This window comes from Rattus norvegicus, chromosome 2 (assembly GCF_021556685.1).
Source record: "Rattus norvegicus strain SHRSP/BbbUtx chromosome 2, alternate assembly SHRSP_T2T, whole genome shotgun sequence".
NCBI classification, from domain to species: Eukaryota; Metazoa; Chordata; class Mammalia; order Rodentia; family Muridae; genus Rattus; species Rattus norvegicus.
Genome location: NC_141535.1, coordinates 189276958 through 189302819, shown reverse-complemented (window position 1 = coordinate 189302819; position 25862 = coordinate 189276958).

The following is a 25862-nucleotide window of genomic DNA, read 5'->3' as shown; positions in this document are numbered from 1 at the left end:
TTTCAGTGAGAGGCAAGTCATCCTTGAGACATGGGCCGTAGCCAGACAAGACATCTGTTGATTGTACAGGGTAGCCTCCACACTTCTGAAGAATAAGGTTCTTTCATTTATAAGTTACTCAGACTCAGAGTACTTTATTATAGCTTCCTAAACAGACCAAGACAAATGTTATTTTAGAGAGGGGAAAAACATTTCTGGTACCCATGTATCAGTTCCAAAATTTCTCTGTGCACTTGAAATTCTCACCAGTTGGTACTTCACTCACTTTCAGATATAAATTCTTCAGTGGCTCCTAAACGTTGGCAAATAAATTAATAAGCTATGGTCACCTCACAAAAGTTCCTGTGTGATTCTAATCTTAGCAGTGCATGAGGAAAGAAGTGGGGAGGGAAATCGACTCTCCCTTGAGACCTAGATGGTTATCTTGAGGTGTGGTCTGTGTACAGAGAGTATGAAAACATCAGAATAACTGCTAACCTGAAAAAGTATATAGGTGGCCTTTGAGCATCACTATCTCAAGACTTCTATGTTCTTTCCAGGGCTCAGCGGCTCCTTCTTTTGACCCTATTGCCAGATCAATTCCCTGAGCCCAGTTCTAGCCTGCTCCATTTCTCCAGTCAGCTGTGCTGACTCTTCTGGCTCCGTCACACCAGGGCCATCGAACCTTTGGTGCCTGTCTCTGAAGTGATCCCCAATCATTTCCTAATTACCTTCACCATCCTTGTCCTTACTGCCCTGCCATTAAAGCTCAAAAATGGTAACCACCACTGCTCTCCTCAGATGCTCTGACTGGACCCTCAGCCTCTCAGAGTGAAGCTTTAATAAATAACCCCACTGCCCCTCAGACTGGCCCTAGCTATTTTTCCAGCCTCATTTCTGATCATTCTCTATTACCTGTTCTGCCACGGCCACAAAAAGCCTCTGTGTGTGTTTTCCATTTCCTCTTTCTTCTTGAACACAGGGATTAGAATCTACCAACAACAACGAGATCCTAAAATGGGTCATCACACAGGTGTCTCAAAGAGCTAAGGAAATTCCGTGTCAAGGCAAGTCCCCCACTGAGACACAGGAGAATAACCCTAGTGGTTGTGTCAATCTCCACTGCTCTAACAGACCATGAACTCCCTAAATCAGAGACATGTGCCTGCTCTTCTGTGTACCAGCATCCCCCTCTCTCCAGCTTACTGATGAAGGTAGTTAGTAGGTAGAGCTCACTATGGAGGCAGTCATTTCACCGTTCCATGGAAACACTGCTCTGGGTTGGTCATCATTGGTTAATGTGGATTCTGCTCACACAGGGGCCTATAATCTGCATCCTGACCTCTGGGCACACCGCCTGGCTCCAGGCCTTCCAACCCATTTGGCCCCAGGAATAAGGCTGAGCATACCACTGCGTTAACATACAACCACTCCAACTGAAGAAGAAGGGATGGAGGGAGGTTCCTCATCTCCTGCAGCTCTTTGCATCATCCTGGGAACTTTCTCTAGAATGACATGAAGTGACAGAATTACCTTTGGGGCTGAAGTTGCAGGAAGCAAGAAGACAGCGTGGATCATGAACGCGGTTTCTCTATGAGGGAGACTCTGCCCATGGTCAGATTCTTCATCCAGCCCAGGGGTCAGTGTTTCTTATTCAATATTATTAAGGACTGGGATGTCGGTAGCATGTAGGAGACTTCTATAAAGAATATAGAGAACAAAGTTTTCAGCACTTCTTAGGGCTCAGGGAGGGAGACGTTCCTCTTGGCAAATGCTTTTCTTCTTCTAGGTATCTGGAACTGATTACCTGCCACACCCTCTTTTTTATTCTGACTTTTGGACAACTTAGATTCAATTTTGCAACAAATATACCAAAATTATGGTATCCATGTTTTATATCAAACATTTTTTGCAAATCCAACATCTTAATGTTGTATACATATTTAAATTTGCTATTAAATTTCTCATCCAAAAAAAAAATCACTTTTGTCCTACATTTCTTTAGGGGATTTTTCTAAAACCCTCCTACAATAGGTTACAACAGAAGCAAGTCAGAATTCCTTGCTATACCACGCTCATCACGCTACGGGTCACTATGTGCAGAGAACCCTAGGGCCCAGAGATCGAATTCTCTTCCAGGGGCGACAAAGGGAAGAGGCCAGTGCATGTCTTCAGACTACAGCTAACAAGTGGCATGCACTCCAAAGCCCACCCAGAAGCCTGAGAAATATGCATAAATGTCCCAGGGCTACAACTACTTACAGCCAAATTAGCGACCAGTCAGAGAAGCCTCTCCCTCGCCTGGGTGTTTTCAGTGTGCAGATGTGGCTAGATCTCAGCCTATTCCCCACTGGCACAGCTGCTCCCAGCTGCAGACCCTAGTTCTGTGTACACGCAGCTGCAGAGAGAGAGGCACTGCAGCTTAGATAGCTCTCAATAATAATGATTTAAAAATCGGCTTTAGTCAGCTTTAAACACCACTTCGGTAAAGGGAGGTCTCCAGACAATTTGAGGTCATCCATTTATTCATTGGATTCCCCACTGTGGGTTAGGTGTTGTTTGACAGGGAAAGTTAGGGAGTGTGAACAGGAAGATGACTTCAGGGTAAGCAGAATAAACAGTTACACAGAAGGTGAAACTGTAAGGGTGAGAAAAAGCGTAGAGCACTGTGGGAGCCGGGAAGAGTTTGTTCCTTGACTCATAAAAGTCAAAGCCTTTCAGAGTTCGAACTGCATTCTAAAAAGCCCAAAATTTGGTCATCACAAACAGCGTGGTAATAATAAATATGTGGAAATGTCTCAGAGAATGGGAATTAAGTCAGTCCGTCTCCTTTCAATGATGTATTATTATTTTATGAAAGTAGGTGGGGATAAGTCAGAGAATTTTCAGGGTTTTTTTTAAAAATATTTTTATTTCAAGAATCTGCCATGGTTGATCTCATTTATGAACATGTTCGAAGCCTAGTATCTTAGTTAATTTCTTAATGCTGTGATATGATACTCCAACACAAGCAACTTAAGGGAGAAAGGGTTTAGTTCACCTTCCGTTGCAGAAGGAAATAGTTCACTGCAGCAGCGGGAAGGAGCAAGAGGCTGGGTGTCGCATTGTATCTACACCCAATAAAACAAGGAGTGAATATGATGTGAGTGGGGCTGTAAAGCATCCGGGCACACCCCGATGATTCACTTCTTCCTAAGAGACTCCACTTCCTAAAAGGTCCACAACTCTTTCAAAGAGCAATTGGGGACAAAGTGTAGGTAGACTATAAGACATGGTCCACATTCAAATGACAGCACCTGGACATTAAAGACATGGTAAAGTCCAAAGAACATGGTAAAGTCTGATAGGACTTCCTTTTCCTGACTCTTCTTGGAGTGATTTAACTAACACTTTTTTGCCAGGAGACCTTTAGGTGCATGTTTGTAAATTATACTGATCTTGACTGTTTTGGTCCTTGGTAGATAGTTGGTACAGCAATCGGTAACATCATGGGCACTGCTCTGATTGCCAGAGATACCACGGACTAGGCTATGATTAAAAGATGCTCACATTGTTAGCAATGACATAGTCACCTTGCATCAGTGAGGATGGGGAAAATCATTGGCGTGGTGTATTAGAATTGTGAGCCAGAAATAAGCTCTTGCCATAGGATACCCCAAAACCCGGTGCGATGGTTTTTGTTGTAGTGGGTTTACCATTCATTGTGTGGCTTATGTCTATGATTATTTAGTTAGTCTCTTGGCAACACTCTTCTATTAAAGAAACAGGCTGGGCAGCATTTAGTTAGGAATTGGAAGTGCAGGCATAATAAAATATTAAGAACAAAGTTTTTATCTCAAGAAAGGTTATGATGAACATGAAATGCGTAAAATATTCGCAGACATTTATTGTCTACTATGGGGGATGAATTCTGTGGAAAATCAGAGAACACAAACCCATTGAAGAAGCAGGAGGTTGGACCTCAAACCCTAGTTACGAAGCATGGCCTCCGTGAGTGAGTACACTTGATTTCCAATGATATCTAGAGATTTAAAAATGATTTATTTACGTTTTTATTTTATGTCTCTGTGTGTGCCTACACGTATGTGTATCTCATGCATGCAGATCCTGCAGAGGCCAGAAGAGGGCGTCAGCTCCCCTGGAGTTGCTGCTGGTTGTGAGCCATCGAGCATGAGTGCTGGGAACTGAACTCCGGTCCTGTGGAAGAACAGCAAGTGTTCTGAACGGGGGAGAGCCCTCTCCAGTCCATATCTAGCACTCTTATAGTTCTTTGAAAAATAAGGTTTTACTGGGGCGGACCAGTTCTTCTAAATCAATATCATTCACACTTGTTCCTGAATTAAGTGATGGTTGGTAAGTTAGATATGATGGAGGTGCCTTGCTATGGGGTGAGGAGGGTTTTACTCATGCTTTATTTGTAGATCCTGTCTGAAGACACTAGTGCCTCTGTAGGAGCCATTTGTTTAAACCACTTGCCAGCCTTATAAGAGCTGCTTGAGATATTAATAAATGTATCTATTTTAATCTGCACATTCCAGCCCAATTAAACTGCAGCCAGCTGACAGTGTACTGGGGGGTTTGCAATCACCCTCAGCCAAGGTCTGTGGCATTCTCAGTCTTACCTTAGAGCTTTTGAATATGAGAAATGACCACCAGACATTGAGGTTGTGCAGAAGGGCCATATCAACCAGGATCTTAGCAAGTAGTAGATATTTTAAAATATTAATATAAAAAATTTCTATGAGTAGGAGATATAAATGTAATACTTTTCAGTATCATCTCACTTTGTAAACCACTATTGCACACAATTGAGAGTGTGTCCTTAGATACAGAGATTAGCTTCTTTGTCAAGTGTCTTCTTGAAATTCACCCTACTCCCACCACATATAAAGTGCAAATAGTGATAGACATCTGCCTCATGGTGTTATAATGATCACTTTAATGGATTAATATATGTAAATCAATTAGAGCAGTGGTTCTCAACTTTCCTAATGCTGTGACCTTTTAATATGGTTCTTCATGTTTTGGTGACCACAACCATAAAAGTCTTCCATTGCTCTTTTATAACTGTAATTTTGCTAGTGTTATAAACCATACTGTAAATATCTGATACTTCTCATGCTCTTATGGGAACCCCAGTGAAAGGATCATTTGACCCCATGGAGTTCATGACCCACAGGTTGAATAGCAGTGGATTAGAAAGTTCTCTCAATCTGCACTATCAGTAAAGCTAGAATTTATTCTGTTATCATCATCATCATTGTTATTTAGTATCTGCTTACTATGCCAGCTCTTGCAGATAACTGGATGACAGCTAGAATTTTATGGATCAAAGAAAGGCCCACCATGAAGTCACAACAGTGTTCTCCAGCTGTTTGCAAAGACCAGTCTTGTCTTCACTTTTCATGATGTGGGCCGGCCAGGGATGGGCAGTGTCGGTGGAAAATCAGAAGTAGGTATTAATCCCACCTTAGTCATCATCTAGCAAGATGTGGTAACAGCACCCACTCTTCAAGATGATCAGGAGGGATAAATTATGTCAGACCATGGATGGATGGCAACCAAAACACAGTGCCTAGGAATCATGGTAGACAGACATTTTAAACAACTGAACCTGTGGCATCCACTTATCTTCCACCCTAGACAAAACTAGTGTGATTATTTCTAGTATGGTCAGACTCGCTGGCGAGAACAGCTGAAAGAGACATACAGCCGGAGAAATAGAGCTTGACTCATGGTGGAGCCTCTTCCAGACAGATTTCTTAAGTCACAACAGCACCGTGGGTTAAAGGAAGAAAAATATTGATGTTTTATTGAGTTTCTCCTATAGGTCAGATTGTGTGTCATGGCTGTGATCTAAACAATGAGCCGGTACAGAAGGAATGCACAGCTGAGACAGATGAGATAAACGTCCACAGCCTTGACTCCTCCAAGACCCAGTAAATTGCTTCCTTTATTTAATTACAAATTAATTGAAAACACTCCTGTGCCAAGCAAACAGTACTAGTTCTCGATTTGTTGATAATACCTTAATCCTCCTGTAATATCCCATAGACACCATTGGATGGTTAGGTCATCCATTTTACACTTGCAGTTCTGGATAAGCATGGCTGCCTGAGGCCAGGAACAGGACAAATGCACACAGAGCTTTGCTGTAGGAATGGTGACTCAAAGCTAGCTGCATATAAAATCAAGGGAAGCAAGGCTCCCAGTGCACCAGACCCATTTTTAAAAAGCCAGTAAGACTCAGATAATGTTAGACTTGAAGGAGTTTGGAGGCCATCCTATGAATAGGAACATGAAAATATTAACTGAAAATACATCCAGAAAGGCCTGAAGAATGGCTGGCTTCCCTTCCTTGCCAGCCACACGCCCTGTGCTTTCACTGAGAGTCTGACTGTCCTTCAGGTCAGGAGGGCTCTGAGGGCTCCTGAATGAGAAAGTCAATCTGTAATTTCCTTCACTTCAGACATGCTTGACACACAGCAGAAAATCAGTAAATATTTTATGTATGAGAACCAGGGAGAGGAAAAAAGATAGGAAAAGAAATGAAGGAGCCAAAAAGGCTTTCAATCATAAACACGTTTCCTTCATGTCTGCCCAGAAAGCTGAAGTTGAGTTTGCATGTTTTGTGTTTAAATGTTAAGTCTGGAGGAATCAGAGAAAGGACTCAAGGAGCTGAAAGGCTTTGCAACCCCATTGAAAGAACATCAACCAAACAGACTCCCCAGAGCTCCCAGGGACTAAACCACCAACCAAAGAGTACACATGGAGCAACCCATGGCTCCAGTAGCAGAGGATGGCATTGTCGGGCATCAATGGAAGAAGAAGCCCTTGGTCTTATGAAGACTTGATGCCCAGAGGAACGCCAGAGTTGGGAGTCAGGAGCGAGTGGGTGGGTGGGTGGATGGGTGGGGGAGCACCCTTATAGAAGCAGGGGGAGGAGGCATGGGATAGGGGGTCTCTGGAGGGAAAACCAGGAAAGAGGATAACATTTGAAATGTTAATAAAATGTCCAATAAAAGAAAAGCAAAAAAATATAAAATAAAATAGAAGGAAGAAATGTTGAAAAAAATGTTAAGACTGGATCACTTCAAGCTACTACCCATGTATCATGTAGTTGTCACTAGGGTCAAAGTCACAACAACTTGAAAAATAGTGCAAGCAGTGGTTTTGTTTAGTCAAGGTAAAACAACTCAAATTCAGAACTTGGTGAGGCAGAGTCCAGGTCTGACCATAGCAACTAACTTCTCTGCTGAAGCAGATCACTGAACTGGTAAAGCCAAGATAAAATACTGATGGTAGAATTCAGCATGGAGATATTTTGCTGGATCTCATCTTGCAAAAAACAGAGAAAACATCAGGTAAGTTTTGGTTCATTTTACTGATAATTAGGAACAGATAGTATCAGAAATGAATGAAGGGGCTTGGTCTAAAGAATAGTATCTTCATAGAAGCAGGGGAAGGGAACTTGGGGGGGGCAGGAAAGGGGATAACATTTGAAATGTAAATGCATAAAATATCCAATAAAAATGAAAGAAAAGATTATGATCAACTGAAAAAAAGGTTTGTGTCAACCAGTCTGTGCTTCACCACCTGCTAGCTGGGTGTTGTTTAAGGCTATACCTTAGCTCCCATTAGCTCAAATGTAAGACAGCCCTCAGAGTTGGGTCATCAGAGACCTGGTGCTGCTGTTAGTGGTTCTGAACCTTCCCTCTGCTGTGCAGGTGGCCGTGTCCACTTTGTGCTGTCCATTTCCATCCCTGCTAAGGTGTGGGTGCCGGCAGAAATTGAATCTACTTTCCCGATCACACCCAGTTGCAGAGAAAAAGCTCTTGTTCGGCTTTCTTTGAAGACAGAAGAAAAACAGTTTTCAAAGCTCCAGCAAAGATACCTCCTCTTATCTCCTTGACTAAAATTAGATAATATGTTAATTTCTGTATCAGTCAGTGGTAACAGGTTAAAAGCTACCAGGGCCACTCTTGGAGCCAAAGGCAGGGTTTGCTGACCCTGGATTTTATGGGCATTAGGGAGAGGAGAAAAGGCAGCATTTAGCAATGGTCTATTTGCAAAAACAAAAGAACATGGGGACTGACCATTGAGATGGCAAGTTTGCAGGGCTGCACTAAGTCTGTATCTTGACAGACTGCTGAGTGACCACTTTAAGCTTACCCCTAACTAGCTAATAAATAAATGAAGGTCAGACCATGGTTATTTTGTTTGGCTTTGACAATTACTGGGAGCTTACCCCTAATCCACTCTTCTAACTGCAGGCCTGGCTACCTCCCCATCAGTGTACCCAGATACTTGCTGTTTCTCCTGCCCATGTGCTCACGGTCCACCTCCCCTTATGGTGGCTTCTTCCTCACTTCTTGTTCTTTCTCCTTCTCTACCTGGTCCCTGCTCTCTCCTCCAACTAGGTGGCTCTAAAACCACCTACTTTTAATCCCTCCAGTAGTTTAGAATCAAGGAACAAGGTTTGCACAACAAAAGCTTGTAAACATGGCAAGTTACTCCTAGGCTTAGACCTTCTGGTGTAGAACTTAGCATTACAACATATAGCAACAGACCAAAGCTCAACATGACCAAGAGTTATACTATCAGAAATAAAGACAAGTGTGACTGGGAAACAGTTTTTACTTAAATATTTGGTTTACTTAAAAATTTGGTTTTTACTTAAATATTATTAGTTCACAGGCACAAAGAGATGAAGAAAGTGTTGAGTTTGTTACAAAGATACAATTGCCTCTCCATTCCCAAACAGTTAAGTTAAAGTAAAGAAAGTCTGAAGCCTTAGAATAGATGATTTCAAATTCAAAGCAGTAGGATGATGGATGATGGATGATGGATGATGGATGATGGAAGTGTTTCCTCGAGAAAGAAAGTCACTAATTCCCCTGGCATCAATTTGCCCAAAGTCCAGCTGATTGAATGGAATGCTGTAAAACATGCTTTCAAAATGTCATACCATATGTACTGCTGATCTCATAGAAGATGCAGATTTATAGGAAAATGTGGATAAAAATCATTGAGGACCTGGCTCGATGGTTCAGTGGCTAAAGGTACTTGCTATGTATGTTTGGAGACCCAAGTTCAATCCCTACAACTGGTGTGAACGTGGAAGGAGTTGTAAGACTTGAAGTGAGTCTTAACTACCGGGAGACCCCCCCAAGAGAGACACAAGAACAGAGTTTGATGCAAATGAGAGATGGTTTATTTTTCTGGCACGTTGGGGTCGACTCACAATCAGCCCCCTTGTGGCAAGTGACTAGAAGGTGACTCCAAATGGCTGTAACAAGAAGTTTTTATACTTTTTAGGGGTACAGGTTACATCAACAAGGTTACAATTTAAACTTACTGGCTAAACATACCTTTGAATCTATTGGCTAACAAGACATGACATGCATTCAAAGTCTATCTGGGGCCAGGGGTCAGGTGAGTATCAGTACATTCTGTGTTTTTTCAAGAATGTCCCTGTGGAGAATGGAACTTGGCCCAGCTTTGACCCAAGGTGGGAAGCTGGTACTTGGCCTAATCTTCACCGGAGGTGGTGGGTGCAAGGCTGGTGAAAGCCCCTAGGACTCTTCATACCCCCTTTTTCTTGTAAAAGCTCCAATCTTGGAGCTACGCTATGGAGTCTCTAGTGACTAACTCATATTCTTCAGGTCCTGTACTCAGGGTCTCATACTGTTGGCACAGGGCCATCAGCTGTACTGCACCTATTCTTTCTTTTATGAAGGCTATAAGCTTGTTCAATATGCAGGGTCCAAAGGTCAACAGTAGCAGAAAAATTAGGGGTCTTAACAAGGTGGACATGAGGGTGGTGAGCCAAGGGGATGAATTAAACCAAGATTTGAACAAGCCCTGTCTCTGTTCTTTCTCTTCTGTTTGGCTAGCCCTTCTCTTACCTTGGCCATCATACCACAATTTGTACAACTTGAGTCTCCAAGTTTTTCTCTTTAGCCATCTCATTGGTTCTTTGCCTTTCTGAGTGAATCTGATTATTATTGGATTATAGGTGCCATTTGCGCAGTCCTCTTGGTAGGACCCCTCAGTAGTATAATTTCTTTTTATTGTGATCAAGCCCCAAGAGGAGGAGGGGTTCCAGTAGGTTGTCTCACATCCCCAGGTGGTGCAATAAAACTGGTCTGGACCCCCGCCTTGGTGAACTTCTGCCCAGTTTCTTCCCTCTCTGGGGCAAACATAAGTGGGGTTCTCCCACAGGTGATACCTCTGTGCAGGAAATGCACATCCTGTCGTCCCCTAGTCCAGAGCCCTCTTTCTCCTATATGGGCAGTTTGCTTCCACCAGCACTCCCATCATGGGTGGGGATGTCCTACGAGTCAAGTCCTCTGCCAGCTGACACAAGTCAAAAGTAAGGTCGGGCCACCAGGGGTTAAGGGGTTTGGAGGCTGTCAGGGAGGTGACCTCATTTCCAGTTCTAGTGGAAACCACAGTCCAGGTTTGATGGACTAGAATATGGGGGCAGCAGGAGTCCTCGGGGAGTGGGGTGTCTGCAGGTTTCACATGGGACCCATGCACCAGGGCCACAATACCATCCACTTTGAGCTTTGAGGACTGTCAGAGTGGTTAACAGTACAGGAAGGGTATCTTCCACCAGGGTCCTAAGCGACTGTGCCTCATGCCAGTCACCAGTCTGGAAATGATGACGTGTCTCTGGAAATTCTGGAGCATATAAGGCAAACAGTTGTATTGTATTGTATTGACTGAAAGGCTTGGAGCCTAAAGAAGAGGCTCCAAGCCTCTTCTTTAAGTGAGTTGGGATACCTCCAGGGAGGGCCCAGTGGACACCAAGGGAGTTGGGGAAGCAAACAGGATCTCAGAAGGGGTCAGGTTAAAATGGTACGGGGTGTTCTGGGTTTGGAACAGGGCCAGGGAAGGGAGCTCCACCCAGTCAGCACCAGTCTACAAAGTCAATTTAATTAAGGTCTATTTTAGGTTTCTATTCATTCTCTCTACTTCCTTAAGCTCTGGGGACAGTACCCACAATGGAACTTCCAATTAGTCCCCAATATTTTTTGCCAATCCCTGAATTACCTTAGAAACAAAAGCAGGACCATTGTCCAATTACCTTGGGCACTCTGAACCTCAGGAAAATTTCTTTTAATATCTTCTTGGCTACTACAGTAGCTGTTTCCTGCTTGGTGGGGAAAGTCTCAACCCATCCAGAGAAAGTATCTACGAACACTAGGAGGTATGTGTAACCATATTTTTCTGACTTAACTTCTGTGAGATCGACCTCCCAAATACTTCAGGTCACTCTACCCTAGGTCTCTTGCCCTGTTTGCTATTGGCCGCATAAACATTTACTTGCTGACATACCTTATACTGTTCTATTGTCTCTCTGGCTAAAAACCTAAGGTCCATTACATATACTCTAGATCCCTTGACTGCTTGGATGAGCTTCTTATCTCCTAAATGAGTCCATTTGTGTATTTGGCCAAGTGAGTCTTCTGTTTGTTCTCGGAGGAGTATAGTTTCCCCTCTTGAATGTGCCATTGACTTTTCTTTTCTAAGCAATAGGTGGTGGGGTGGTTAGCAATTTGGGCCTTTTTTTCTTTTGTATATTCTAAGTCAGGCCATCCCTTAGTCCAATCCCAGTTCCCAGTGTGTGTCTCTTGCAGGCCCATAACCGGTATTGTCTCCTGCATAGTCATTTCTTGCGACATTTGATGAGCCTGGTTATTGCCCTGGGTCACTGAGTCTCTTCTCTTCTAAAGTCCTGGGCAATAAATAATACTCACAGTTGCTGGTTTCACCAGGGCATCCAAGAGATCCAAAATTTCCAGCTTTTTATTTCTTTTCTCTCTGATGTGAGCAGTTGGTATATAGCCCCACGTATATGGGCTGTGGCAAAGGCATACCTACTATCCATGTTGATGTTCTTGCCAGCCCCAAGTTCTAAGGAAAATTAGCTCCACTTTCTGTGCCGATGTGCCAGGAGGTAAAGGTTCAGTCAGCCCAAATAACATTTGTGCTGTCCACCATGGCAGCCCCTACTCATCTCTGACCTTCATGAAGAAAACTGCTCTTGACTTTAAACCAGGTAACCTTGGCTCCCAGCAGGGGTCAGTCGGAGAGGTCTTTCCTCTATCCATGAGCTTTTGCCAGTATTTGACACTCATGCTGTGGTAGCTCCAAGTTGGATCAGTAGGCAAGATGGCCAGATTGAGCCCAACCGGTGGAGAATTTAGTCCATGTCAGCTGACTGGTGGTTCCGTCTTCTGGGTCTTTCCCATTCAAAGGCGAAGTATTCTTGACTTTGGGATGCCAAGGTCAGGCAGAAGTAAGCATCTTTCAAATCTAAAACCATGTACCAAATTCTGGAAGGTATTGAAGAACTCAACAGAGTATAGGGGTTAGGCATAGTAGGGTGGATGTCAGCCACTCTACCATGGTTAACATCTCTTAAGTCCTAGACTTTGAGATAATTGTTAGTGCTCAGCTTCTTTTTGTTCTTTTTCCCCCTTATTTATTAAATTGGGCATTTCTTATTTACATTTCAAATGTTATTCCCTTTCCCGATTTCCATGCCAACATCCTCGTAGCCCCTCCCCCTCCCATTCTATATGAGTGTTCCCCTCCCAATCCTTCCCCCATTACCACGCTCCTCACAAGAATCCCATTCAATGGGGGTCCACCCTTGGCAGGACCAAGGGCTTCTCCTTACTAGACTATTTATTGTTACCTATGCAGTTGGAGCCCAGGGTCAGTCCATGTATAGTCTTTGGGTAGTGGCTTAGTCCCTGGAAGCTCTGGTTGGTTGGCATTGTTGATATGGGGTCTCAAGCCCCTTCAAGCTCTTTCCGTCCTTTCTCTGAGTCCATCAACGGGGATCCCGTTCTCAGTTCAGTGGTTTGCTGCTGGCATTCGCCTATGTATTTGCCATATTCTGGCTGTATCTCTCAGGAGAGATCTACATTCGGTTCCTGTCAGCCTGCATTTCTTTGCTTCATCCATCTTATCTAGTTGGGTGGCTGTATATGTATGGGCCACATGTGGGGCAGGCTCTGAATGGGCATTTCTTCAGCCTCTGTTAAAAACTTTGCATCCCTATGCTCTCTGAAAGGTATTCTTGCTCCCCTTTTAAAGAAGGAGTGAAGCATCCACATTTTGGTCATCCTTGAGTTTCATGTGTTCTGTGCATCTAGGGTAATTCGAGCATTTGGGCTAATATCCACTTATCAATTAGTGCATACCATGTGTGTTTTTCTGTGATTGGGTTACCGCACTCAGGATGATATTTTCTAGTTCCATCCATTTGCCTATGAATTTCACGAAGTCACTCTTTCTGATAGCTGAATAGTACTCCATTGTGTAGATGTACCACATTTTCTGTATCCATTCCTCTGTTGAAGGGCATCTGGGTTCTTTCCAGCTTCTGGCTATTATAAATAAGGCTGCTATGAACAGAGTGGAGCATGTGTTTTTGTTATATGTTGGGGCATCTTTTGGGTATATGCCCAAGAGAGGTATAGCTGGGTCCTCTGGTAGTTCAATGTCCAATTTTCCGAGGAACCTCCAGACTGATTTCCAGAATTGTACCAGTCTGCAATCGCACCAACAATGGAGGAGTGTTCCTCTTTCTCCACATCCTCACCAGCATTTGCTGTCACCTGAGTTTTTGATCTTAGCCATTCTGACTGGTGTGAGGTGGAATCTCAGGGTTGTTTTGATTGCATTTCCCTGATGACTAAGGATGTTGAACATTTCTTTAGGTGCTTCAGCCATTCAGCATTCCTCAGCTGTGAATTCTTTGTTTAGCTCTGAACCAATTTTTTAAAAGGGTTATTTGTCTCCCTGTAGTCTAACTTCATGAGTTCTTTGTATATTTTGGATATAAGTCCTCTATCAGTTGTAGGATTGGTAAAGAGCTTTTCCCAATCTGTTGGTTGCCATTTTGCCCTAACAACAGTGTCCTTTGCCTTACAGAAGCTTTGCAGTTTTATGAGATCCCATTTGTCGATTCTTGATCTTAGAGCATAAGCCATTGGTATTTTGGTCAGGAAATTTTCTCCAGTACCCATGTGTTTGAGATTCTTCCCCACTTTTTCTTCTATATGTTTGAGTGTATCTGATTTGATGTGGAGGTCCTTGATCCACTTAGACTTAAGCTTTATACAGGGTAATAAGAATGGATCGATCTGCATTCTTCTACATCCTGACTTCCAGTTGAACCAACATTATTTGCTGAAAAATGCTATCTTTTTTCCATTGGATGCTTTTGACTCCTTTGTCAAAAATCAAGTGACCATAGGTGTGTGGGTTCATTTCTGTGTCTTCAATTTTATTGCATTGATTTGTCTGCCTATTTCTCTACCAATACCATACAGTTTTTAATCACTATTGCTCTGTAATACTGCTTGAATTCAGCGATAGTGATCCCTCTGGAAGTCTTTTATTGTTGAGGATAGTTTTAGCTGTCCTGAGTTTTTTCTTATTTCAGATGAATTTGCAAATTGTTTTGTCTAACTCTATGAAGAAATGGGTTGGAATTTTAATGAGGATTACATTGAATCTGTAGATCGCTTTTCATAAAATGGCCATATTTAGTATGAGCATTGGAGATCTTTCCATCTTCTGACATCTTCAATTTCTTTCTTCAGAGGCTTGAAGTTCTTATCATACAGATCTTTCACTTGCTTGGTTAAAGCCACACTGAGGGATTTTATATTATGAAGGGTGTAATTTCCCTAATTTCTTTCTCAGCTTGTTTCTCTTTCATGTAGAGGAAGGCTACTGTTTTATTTGAGTTAATTTTATACCCAGCCACTTTGTTGAAGGTGTTTATCAGGTTTAGTAGTTCTCTGGTGGAACTTTTGGGATCACTTAAATATACTGTCATATCATCTGCAAATAGTGATATTTTTGACTTCTTCCTTTCCAAACTGTACCCCCTTGATCTCCTTTTGTTGTCTGATTGTTCTGGTTAGGACTTCGAGAACTATATTGAATAAGTAGGGAGAGAGTGGGTAGCCTTGTCTGGTCTCTGATTTTGTTGGGATTACTTCAAGTTTCTCTCCATTTAGTTTAATGTTAGCTACTGCTTTGGTGTATATGGCTTTTACTATGTTTAGGTATGGACCTTGAATTTCTGTGCTTTCCAGAACTTTTATCATGAAGAGGTCTTGAATTTTGTCAAATGCTTTCTCAGCATCTAATGAAATTATCATGTGGTTTTTATCTTTCAGTTTGTTTATATAGGGGATTATTTTGATGGTTTTCCATATATTAAACCATCCCTGCATACCTGGGATGAAGCCTATTTGATCATGATGGATAAGCATTTTGATGTCTTCTTGGACTCGGTTTGCAAGAATTTTACTGAGTATTTTTGCATAGCTATTAATAAGGGAAATTGGTCTGAAGTTCTCTTTCTTTGTTGGGTCTTTGTGTGGTTTAGGTATAAGAGTAATTGTGACTTCACAGAAGGAATTCGGTAGCCCTCTGCCTGTTTCAATTTTGTGGAATAATTTGGATAATATTGGTATGAGGTTTTCTACGAACATCTGATAGAATTCTGCACTGAACCCATCTGGACTTGGGCTCTTTTTGGTTGGCAGACTTTTAATGACTGCTTCTATTTCTTTAGGATTTATGAGGTTGTTTAAATATTTTATCTGTTCCTGATTTAACTTTGGTACCTGGTATCTGTCTAGGAAATTGTCCATTTCCTGCAGATTTTCAAGTTTTTTTTTTAATACAGACTTTTATAGTAGGATCTGATGACTTTTTGAATTTCCTCTGACTCTGTAGTTATGTCTCCCCTTTCATTTCTGATTTTGTTAATTTGGATACACTCTCTGTGTCCTCTCGTTAGTCTGGCTAAGGGTTTATCTATCTTGTTGTTTTTTCTCAAAGAACTAGCTTTTGGTTCTGTTGATTCTTTGTATAGTCCTTTTTATTCCTACTTGGTTGATTTCAGCTCTGAGTTTGATTATTTCCTGCCTTCTACTCCTCCTGGGTGTATTTACTTCTTTTTGTTCTAGAGCTTTTAGGTGTGCTGTCAAGCTGCTGATGTATGCTCTTTCCTGTTTCTTTCTGCAGGCACTCAGAGCTATGAGTTTTCCTCTTAGCACAGCTTTCATTGTGTCCCATAAGTTTGGGTATGTTGTACCTTCATTTTCATTAAATTCTAAGAAGTCTTTAATTTCTTTCTTTATTTCTTCCTTGACCAGGTTATCATTGAGTAGAGCATAGTTCAACTTCCATGTATACGTGGGCGTACTTTCCTTATTGTTATTGAAGACCAGTTTTAGCCCGTGGTGGTCTGATAGGATGCATGGGATTATTTCTATCTTTCTGTATCTGTTGAGGCTAGTTTTGTGCCCGATTATAAGGACAATTTTGGAGAAAGTACCATGAGGTGGTGAGAAGAAAGTATATCCTTTTGTTTTAGGATAGAATGTTCTATAAATATCTGTTAAGTATATTTAGTTCATTACTTCTGTTAGTCTCTCTATGTCGCTGTTTAATTTTTGTTTCCATGATTTGTCCACTGATGAGAACGGGGTGTTGAAATCTCCTACTCTTATTGTGTGAGGTACAATGTATGTTTGGAGCTCTAGTAAGGTTTCTGTTATGTATGTAGGTGCCCTTGTATTTGGAGCACAGATATTTAGGATTGAGAGTTCATCTTGGTGGATTTTTCATTTGATGAATATGAAGTGTCTTTCCTTATCTTTTTTGATGACTTTTGGTTGAAAATCGTTTTTATTTGATATTATAATGGGTACTCCAGCTTGCTTTTTCACACCATTTGCTTGGAAAGTTTTTTCCAGTCTTTGACTCTGAGGTCGTGTCTCTCTATTTGTCTCCGAGGTGTGTTTCCTGTAGGCAGCAAAATACTGGGTCCTCATTAGGTTTCCAGTTTGTTAATCTGTGTCTTTTTGGGGGGGAATTGAGTCCATTGATGTTGAGAGATATTAAGGAATAGTGATTGTTGTTTCCTGTTATCTTCATATTTGGAGGTGAGATTATGTGCTTGTCTTCTCTTTATTTTGTTGCCAAACCATTAGTTTCTTGCTTTTTCTAGGGTGTAGCTTGCCTCCTTGTGTTGGGCTTTACCATTTATTATCCTTTGTAGGGCTCGATTTATAGAAAGATATTGTGTAAATTTGTTTTTGTCATGGAATATCTTGGTTTCTCCATCTATGTTAATTGAGAGTTTTGCTGGATACAGTAACCTGGGCTGGCATTTGTGTTCTCTTAGGGTCTGTATGACATCTCTCCAGGATCTTCTGGCTTTCATATTCTCTGGTGAGAAGTCTGGTGTGATTCTGATAGGTCTGCCTTTGTATGTTACTTGATCTTTTCCTCTTACTGCTTTTAATATTCTTGCTTTGTTTTGTCCATTTGGTGTTTTGACTATTATGTGACGGGAGGAGTTTTTTTTCTGGTCCCATCTATTTGAAGTTCTGTAGTCTTCTTGTATGTTTATGGGCATCTCTTTCTTTAGGTTAGGGAAGTTTTCTTCTATGATTTTTTTTTTGAAGATATTTACTGGTCCTTTGAGTTGGGAGTCTTCACTCTTTTCTATTCCTATTATTTTTTATGTTTGATCTTCTCATTGTGTCCTGGATTTCCTGTATGTCTTGGGCCAGTAGCTTTTTCTGTTTTACATTATCTTTGACAGTTGTGTCAATGATTTCTATGGAATCTTGTGCTCCTGAGATTCTCTCTTCTATCTCTTGTATTCTATTGGTGATGCTTTTATCTATTGCTCCTTGTTTCTTCCTTTGGTTTTCTATATCCAGGGTTGTCTCCCTTTGTGCTTTCTTTATTGTTTCTATTTCCATTTTCAATTTTTTCACCTGTTTGATTGTGTTTTTCTACAATTCTTTCAGGGATTTTTGTGTTTCCTCTCTAAGGACTTCTACTTGTTTACTTGTGTTTTCCTGTATTTCTCTAAAGGAGTTCATTATGTCTTTCTTAAAGTCCATCATCATCATGATGAAATGTGATTTTAAATCTACATCTTGCTTTTCTGGTGTGTTTGGATATTCAGTTTTTGTTTTGGTGGGAGAATTGGGCTCTGATGTTGCAATGTAGTCTTGGTTTCTGTTGCTTGGGTTCTTGTGCTTGCCTCTTACCATCAGGTTGTCTCTGGTGTTACCTTGTTCTGCTATTTCTAGCAGTGGCTTGACCGTACTATAGGCCTGTGTGTCAGGAGTGCTGTAGACCTGTTTTCCTGTTTTCTTTCAGCCAGTTTTGGGAACAGGGTGTTGTGCTTTCAGGCGTGTAGTCGTTCCTGTCTACTGACTTTTTGTTGTTCCTATGGGCATGTGTCCTGAGTCCACCAGGCAGGTAACTTGGAGCAGAAAAGTTGGTCTTACCCCCGGTCTCAGGCCTGAAGTCACTCCTCGTGACTGGGTTTCAGCTCTCAGTGAGGGGAGCAATCAGAAGGGCCTGCCCCTACTTCTGGTTCCCTGTGTGCAGGCGGCCCTGATGGCTCTAGCTGTTTTCCTTTAGCATCAGAAATGTGGGCAGAGGGTAGTCTCCTCTGGTTTCTCAGGCATGTCTGCCCCTCTGAAGGTCCAGCTCTCCCTCCCACAGGATTTGCGTGCAGGGAACTGTTTGAGAGGCTCCCTTTAGATCCGGGTGCAATCTGGATTGCAGCACTCTTGCAACTTAAGTGCCCCTATCTATATTCCTGTTCCCAGAGGCCCTATACAATTTCCTCTTGGGCCAGGGATGTGGGCAAAGGAGGGCAGAAGTGGTAGTCTCTCCTGCCCTGCAGTCTCAAGAGTGTCCACATGTCTGGGCGATGAGCTCTCTCTTCCATGGGGTTTGGGAACAGGGAGCTGTGGGCAGGGATCAGAGAGGTTTGGGCACCAGCTAGAAACTGGAAGTGTCTGGTTCCAGAAGAATTTTGCCTTTGTGTGTCCTGAGTCCACCATGCAGGTCACTTGGAGCAGAAAAGTTGGTCTTACCTCTGGTCTCAGGCTTGAAGTCACTCCTCAGGGCTGGGTTTCAGCTCTCCATGAGGGAGAGCTCATCTTCTTAACTCACAGGGGCTGTGTGTTCCAGGCCAAAGGGCACTAAGCAAGCTGGAGGAGCCAGATGTGTGGCTTCATTCCTTCTCGTGTTTCCCCCCAACCCTACCCAGGGATATCGGTTATTGTGGCACCGAGGCAGGATCAGCCTGGGTCTTAAGCTCCACATACACAGCCTGCAGACATGCATGACCTTGCCCAGCCATTTCAGCCCCAGCAAGAGGAAACCTTTCCAGCCACCAAGGAATATTGTTTAGTCCCAGTGGCCCCTTGGGCCCATGATATTTTTTTTTCCTGGAGACTGGCCCAGCTTGGAGGAGGACCAAGTGTTGAGCCTCAGTATCCATCAAGAATTGGTTGGGTTTCCCTTCTACTTTCAAGGTTACCCTGGGCTTGGGGAGGGGGTCCAAACCCTGTCCTCTCTAGTTGCTGTCTTCCCCCAGGGCTAACACCTTCATCATTTGGGGGTGCTTTCCCTAAGGCCTAGGATTTCCTGCCCCCATTGTCAATATTCGATGGCCTGATAGTAATTCTCATCTATGGGCCTGTAGATTCAGAGGGGGAGGACCACTGTTGTATCAGGTGAAGTGACCCTTTTGCTCTGGGTCCTCAGTTCTGAGGGTCCCTCCCCATCCTCCCTCTTGCTGGGGCTGGAGGAAGGTGGGGATAAAGGAATGCTGGATGAGGGCTCAAGGGAAATCCTTGAGGAGGGGTCATGGGAACTGGGGCCCTGGTAGGAAGGTAAGGGGGTAGAGGATCCATCAGTATCAGATCCACTGTGGAAGGGTACTGAATGATATTGTTCTTTACAGACTCATTTGTCTCTACAGGGTTCTTCTTCTTCATGGCCAGTATCTGTGAGTCCCTTGGAGACAAAAAAGCTTTTATCAAAGGGGGACATGTCCTTCACTAGATCCTTCCAGGAACTATATAGGGCACTTGTTCTGTGTGCCTGAGGGATCCTGGTGTAAAGACTTTAGACCTTTACTGCTTTGATCACCTATAAATCAAGGGTCCCTACTGCTGGCCATCCTACTCAGAAGGTGGACCATTTGGAGGAACAGAGAGTAACTTACCTTCCCTTCTTTACTACTACTGACAAGTTTATCCTCTTTCCCCAACTTTCCTCTAATGGTTAACTAGGATGGGATAGATTCAATTTGTCCCATGTCCAAAAATAGCATCAGTCATGTTCAAGTCCAAGAACACAGAGAAAGGCAATCAATACAAAGACAGTTCACCCCTGCCACGGGTGCAGGGCAAGACTCAATTGACTCCTGACAATACTGAAGTCCAAAAACAAAGAGAAAGACAATTAACACACAGTTTGCCCCTGCCATGGGCACAGAAATTAGGTAATCAAGTGACTTGGCCAGCTTGCATTGGTATCGAGTATAACAAGTTCCAAAAGGAGCAGAGTCCTCCTGACTCCTTCTGGGGGAATTGGGGAGGGGGTTGAAGTGTCCTCCAGACTCCCCAAAGTCATAACCTTAAGGCACATCTGCCAGCTACAATTTGACTGCACCAGACCAGAGGCACTCTAAAGCTTACAGACACTTGTGAGCAAACCAAAAGCAAGACAGACAATATGGATACAGATAACACAGATACAGAAAACTGCAGTACCTGACATCAGGCTCAAGCTGTTCCTCCGACCACCATTCCTCTCAACCTCATAGGGGGGCATCTGGCTTCCTGGCCAATGCACCATAGACACCTACATCACAGAGCTGTCCTCTGATTTTCATACATGTATTATGGCATTTACACTGACACATACATTATGCAATACATATATAATAATAGTAATAATAATAGTGATAATATAATGATAATGATAATAAATGTCTTAGACCAATCCTTCTCAACCTTCCTAATGCTGTAACCCTTTAATAAAAATTAATAATATATGCATATTTAAATAGAATAGTTTAAATAATTAATGATTTAATTTTTAATTATCTCTGATTAAGAGTATTGACTACTCTTGCAGAGAACCAAAGTTTGATTCCTAGTACCCTCATGTTGCTTCACAATTGCTTATAACACCAGTTCTAGAGGATCTGTTGCTCTCTTCTGGAGGTGCATATAAACTCCTATAATCAGACACACACACACACACACACACACACACACACACACACACCAATACTCAGCTGTCGATTTGAGGGATCCTCTGCAAATCTTGGAGCTCTGTATCCATGCAGGATGAGGCACAGGATATTCTAAAGGAAGGCAAAATGTTCCCTCCTCAGTCAATTTAGGAAGTGAGTAACTCAATAGCTTCAGGAAGCCTTGGAAACCAGATTTGCTAGGCTACTCCTTTCTCAAGCACATATAGGCAGAAAAATATGCTAAGAAACACCCTCTGGTAAGCCAAACTGCCCAGAAGAGGCTCACACCAGATGGGTTGCCTGAAAGAAATAAACTAGCCAAGCTGCTGGGAAGAACAGAGAACAGCTCAGATACCTAGCAGCCACTCAGACCACCTGAGCTATGTGGAAAGGACACTTTCCAGCCAGTTGAGATTCCTGCAGGTCATGCAGTCCATCTCATGTCCAGAGAATTTGTGAGCAGTTACCCATGTATGGCATCAGTATTGTTCTGCTCTTGACAGGAACTTAGACTCTCTGAGTCTCAGAGGTATACCACTGGCATTCCAGGTTCTCCACTACATATGTGGCTTCTCAGTCTCCTAAATTGTGGGAAGCGATTCTTTATGCTAACTCACATGAATGTGTGTCCATGCACCCTATGGGTCCTGTGTCTCTGGAGAATCCTGACTAATAGAGAGTTTCAGTGTCAGCTTCCATTTCATCTCCTCTTGCGCTCAGGATTGTGTAAGGGAGTCACGAAGGCTTTGGTGTCCTCTCAATGGAACCAAGTGCAGAAACATAATTACAGATATATAATTAAGTAGTCAAATGCTTTGAGCTTTTCCAGATGGAAACCCCTAAGAAGATGTAAAGTTCTATTTTTAGAGGAATTTCCATCTTTCCTTTTCATTCTGGGCAGCTGACAGATCTCTCATACGGAGTGCTGACATGTCCTGATGGGCCTTTCTCTGGGACCGATTTCGTTGACAGGCAAACACAATTTGACATTGTTCAGAGCTTTAAAAACCCCTCTTTTCCAGGCCCTGCATGTACAAACTGGCCCCCTTGGCTCCTCCGTGCCTTTTAATGGTGGAGGGAAATGGGTAAACTGAGTTTGGAGGGCTATCATTGGTGCCACCCATGGAAATGGACCCTGTCATTGCACTTAAAATGTGCTGAGATTTAATTGACTGCAGAGCCATAAATGACATCATTCTTCAACTACAGTGTGATGGGGACTTGAAGGGCAGTGAGTTCTTGGCTGGTTTGTTGGAGTTTCTAAGTGAGAGGCTGACCTGTGAGGTCTGGCCATTTCACTCACTTGCTGTCAGAATTAGGTAGATCAGCCAAACTCTGCTCCATGTTTTAGGAAAATAATTCTTTGATTTTCTCATCATTAAAGAACAACTGCATCCCATCACAAATTGCCAACACACATCTCAAAGCTCTTCATTCTGTCATACCAAAGAGGAAGCATAAAAGGAAAGGTTGGACAGCCAACCAGGCTTTTCTTCAAGTATGAGGGTTATGACCCTGGAAAAGGTAATATAATTTTTTTCTACACAGTTGTAACAGGTCCCCACCAAGACTTTTAAAATATGTTTATTGGTTATTTCTTTGATTATTTATTTACTTATTGTGAGCAAGCCATGTGCATGTCAAAGTACAACTTGTAGAGGTCAGTTCTCTCCTCCCAACTGGTAGGTGCCAGGGGCTGCACTCAGGTCAGAAGGTTGGGCTGCACGTGTACTGGTACACAGATCCATCTCTTCTGGCATTGTATCTATTCATTTACTTATTTGTCACGATGTAAACAGAATTTTAGCTTCAGAGTCACAATCAACATGTGTCTCTACTTTAGAAAATCACTGATGAGCTACCTGCTTCTTGGAGAAGTCTACCCCTGCAAGGAAGGGGAATGAGCAATGAAAAAAGAGTTGGGAAGAGGAAAAATAGACAACAGCTTTAGGGATTCAGGGAGAGATGTGGCAAGAGTCTAGAAAGAGCAATTCATGGAAATAGCATCATTCCTTTGCCAACCTTTATAAATATGGGCACAGTGTGTTTAGATTTAGAGGATGAACTTGGAACAGCCTGCCATCAAACCTTGAGTGGTCCATAACTCTCACCCATTGTCCATGCCATGAGTGAATCATCTCTCACTCCATTCCCCCATGTCACGAGTGGGACATAACTCTCACTCCATCTCCCCCATGTCACGAGTGGGACATAACTCTCACTCCATCTCCCCCATGTCACGAGTGGGCCATCTCTCTCGCCCCAGATCCCTATACCCCTCTTATCTAAAACCACAAGTCTGCTTGTCATCACAAATGACCTATAGGGAGCAGAACCTTCTACAACTTTCCTCAATGGAACCTTAGAACTAGAAACCACTAGGTGCTGTTTGTTTTCTAGGCTTTGTGGATAAACTAATGAGAAACCTAGACAAGAATTCTCAGCTCTATGGAAGTTGCCACTGAGATAAAAAAAAAAAGACTAACTTTTACAGCATGCTAAGAGAAAAATTAAGCAGAGAAAAAGGATGAGATGGTGTTATAGTTAGTTTGGTCAACTAGGCATAAATCTAGACATATTTGAAATTAGAGAATCTCAACTGAAAACTTCCCCTTGTCAGATTTCCTGAGGGCATGTCTCTGAGGCATTTCCTTGATTCTTGATTGATGTAAGAGGGCTCATCCCACTTCCAGTGGGCAGTAGCATCCCCAGACAGATGATCGTAGGTGATACAAGAAAGCAAGTTGAATGAACATGGGGAACGAGCCAGCAAACAGTGTTCCTTCAAGGTTTCTACATAAGTTCCTCCTGGAGCTTCCCTTAATGATGGACTGTGAGCTCTAAGGAGAAGTAAACTCTTCCTCACTTGTGCTTCTTTTGTTCATGGTGTTTATTTCAAAAACAGAAAGCAAGCTAGAAGTGATGGCTTCTTTGCCTACGTGTTTAGTATAGATTAGATTTGAATGGTAGCTCGTGTGAGCAGGCTTCAGGGAGAGGCTGTGGGGGTGAGACCTGGGAGGGAAGAAAGTCCTGACATACTTCATATCATCCCGTGTACCACCTTCTCTTATTTCAACCACAGGTTGTATTTTCTGTTCACCTTCTCCTCTGTTATCTCTTCAATGAAATTACTCTCCAGACTGAAGGTTCTTTATCTTTTTGGGCTAAACAATTAAAGATGAACTAAAATAACCAAAGAGTATGGATATCTATAAGAGATTTGAAATATTATTCACTTCCTCTCGAAGATGGTTGAAGGTATACTCTCTTTATGAGATACATGGACTCCCATTCTCTCCAATTTTTTATACATACCAGAAAATTTCATTGGCTATGAGTGTGGGAGCTTTTGGGCACTCCTGCATTTGTACTTTCCTCCCTTTTTTATGATAGTTCTGATGGTTCTAGAACCAATATCACCGATGGCTTTCTACACTTGTTATTTTGATTTTGAGTCGCGTACTATGTATGGTCTGTTGTTCTTCTCAGAGTTTGTTTCTGTTTAGGACATAAGTCCACCCTCAATCTTGTATTATCTCTCTACACAAACTCTGCCTGGTTAACATACTGTCAGTATCTCCTGGCTGAACAAACACTGAACTTGGGAGAACAAGACCGAGAGACCCACTTTTCTGTCCTGACTCACACCTTGGATTAAGTGTACAGATAAACACATTGAAATTGTTTGAAATTTTCATACATGTATATAAGGTGCTAAATCTGCCCTCTGTTTCCTCCCCTGTAACACCACCCCTAACCCCCATGGTTTCCCCTCCCATGAGTCCTCTTAGTACTGTCAGTATGTGCCTGTGTACAAGATAATGTGTGGGATCATGGGTAGCCTATTGGGCACTGCATCCATCACTATCTAGTAGCTCCTGAGCTAGGGCTGGGACTTCACATCTCCTGCCATACTACAGGCTAGGATTTTAGCTGCCTTGATCTTTAGATATGTTTAAAGATTTACTTCTATTTGTATTCGTGTGTGTGTGTGAGTGTGTGTGTGTGTGTGTGTGTGTGTGTGTGTGTGTGTGTGTGTGTGTATTCCCACAGAGGCCAAAAAGAGGACTGGGCCCTCTGGAGCTAAAAGCACAAGAAATTTGGAACTCCCTGGGTTGGGTCCTAGGTACCAAATGTGGGTTCTCTGCCAGAGCAGAAAGTAATCTTAACTTGTGATTCATTGGCCCTTTGAGTATGATCTTTAAAAGGGCACAGAGCTTCTTAAATTTCTCTGTGGTCAAGATTGATCCCAGAATCTAGAGGAGGCTGGAACCTGTTAGAAATAGGGGCACGGTGGTGGTGGTAGTGGTGGTGGGGGGATCAACTTATCTGTGGAGCTAAGTGGGGAGAATTAGGAAATTGCAGACTTTTCTTGTCCTCTAAGATCTCATCTGTCCAACTATCCGTCTCATCATGTCTCATCATCTCAAACATCACTACAATACAAACAACTGGCCCTTAAATCTGGATTTCCACCCTTGATATTTCCTCACAGCTCCAACTTATTTTAGTAATTACTAAATAGGTGTTCTCAATAAAAAACCCATATGAGCAAGTGTGTAATACATAATACACACACACACACACACACACACATACACACACACACCTGCACTTTCTCATAATCCACCCTTGATGTTTGTTTGGTAATTGGAATATGTGCTTTTAATTTGATTGTGTGTGAATTTTTAAAAGTAAGCTGTTATAGTTCTATATAAGACTTATAGCCTGAGACTAAGGGCTAGGCACTAGA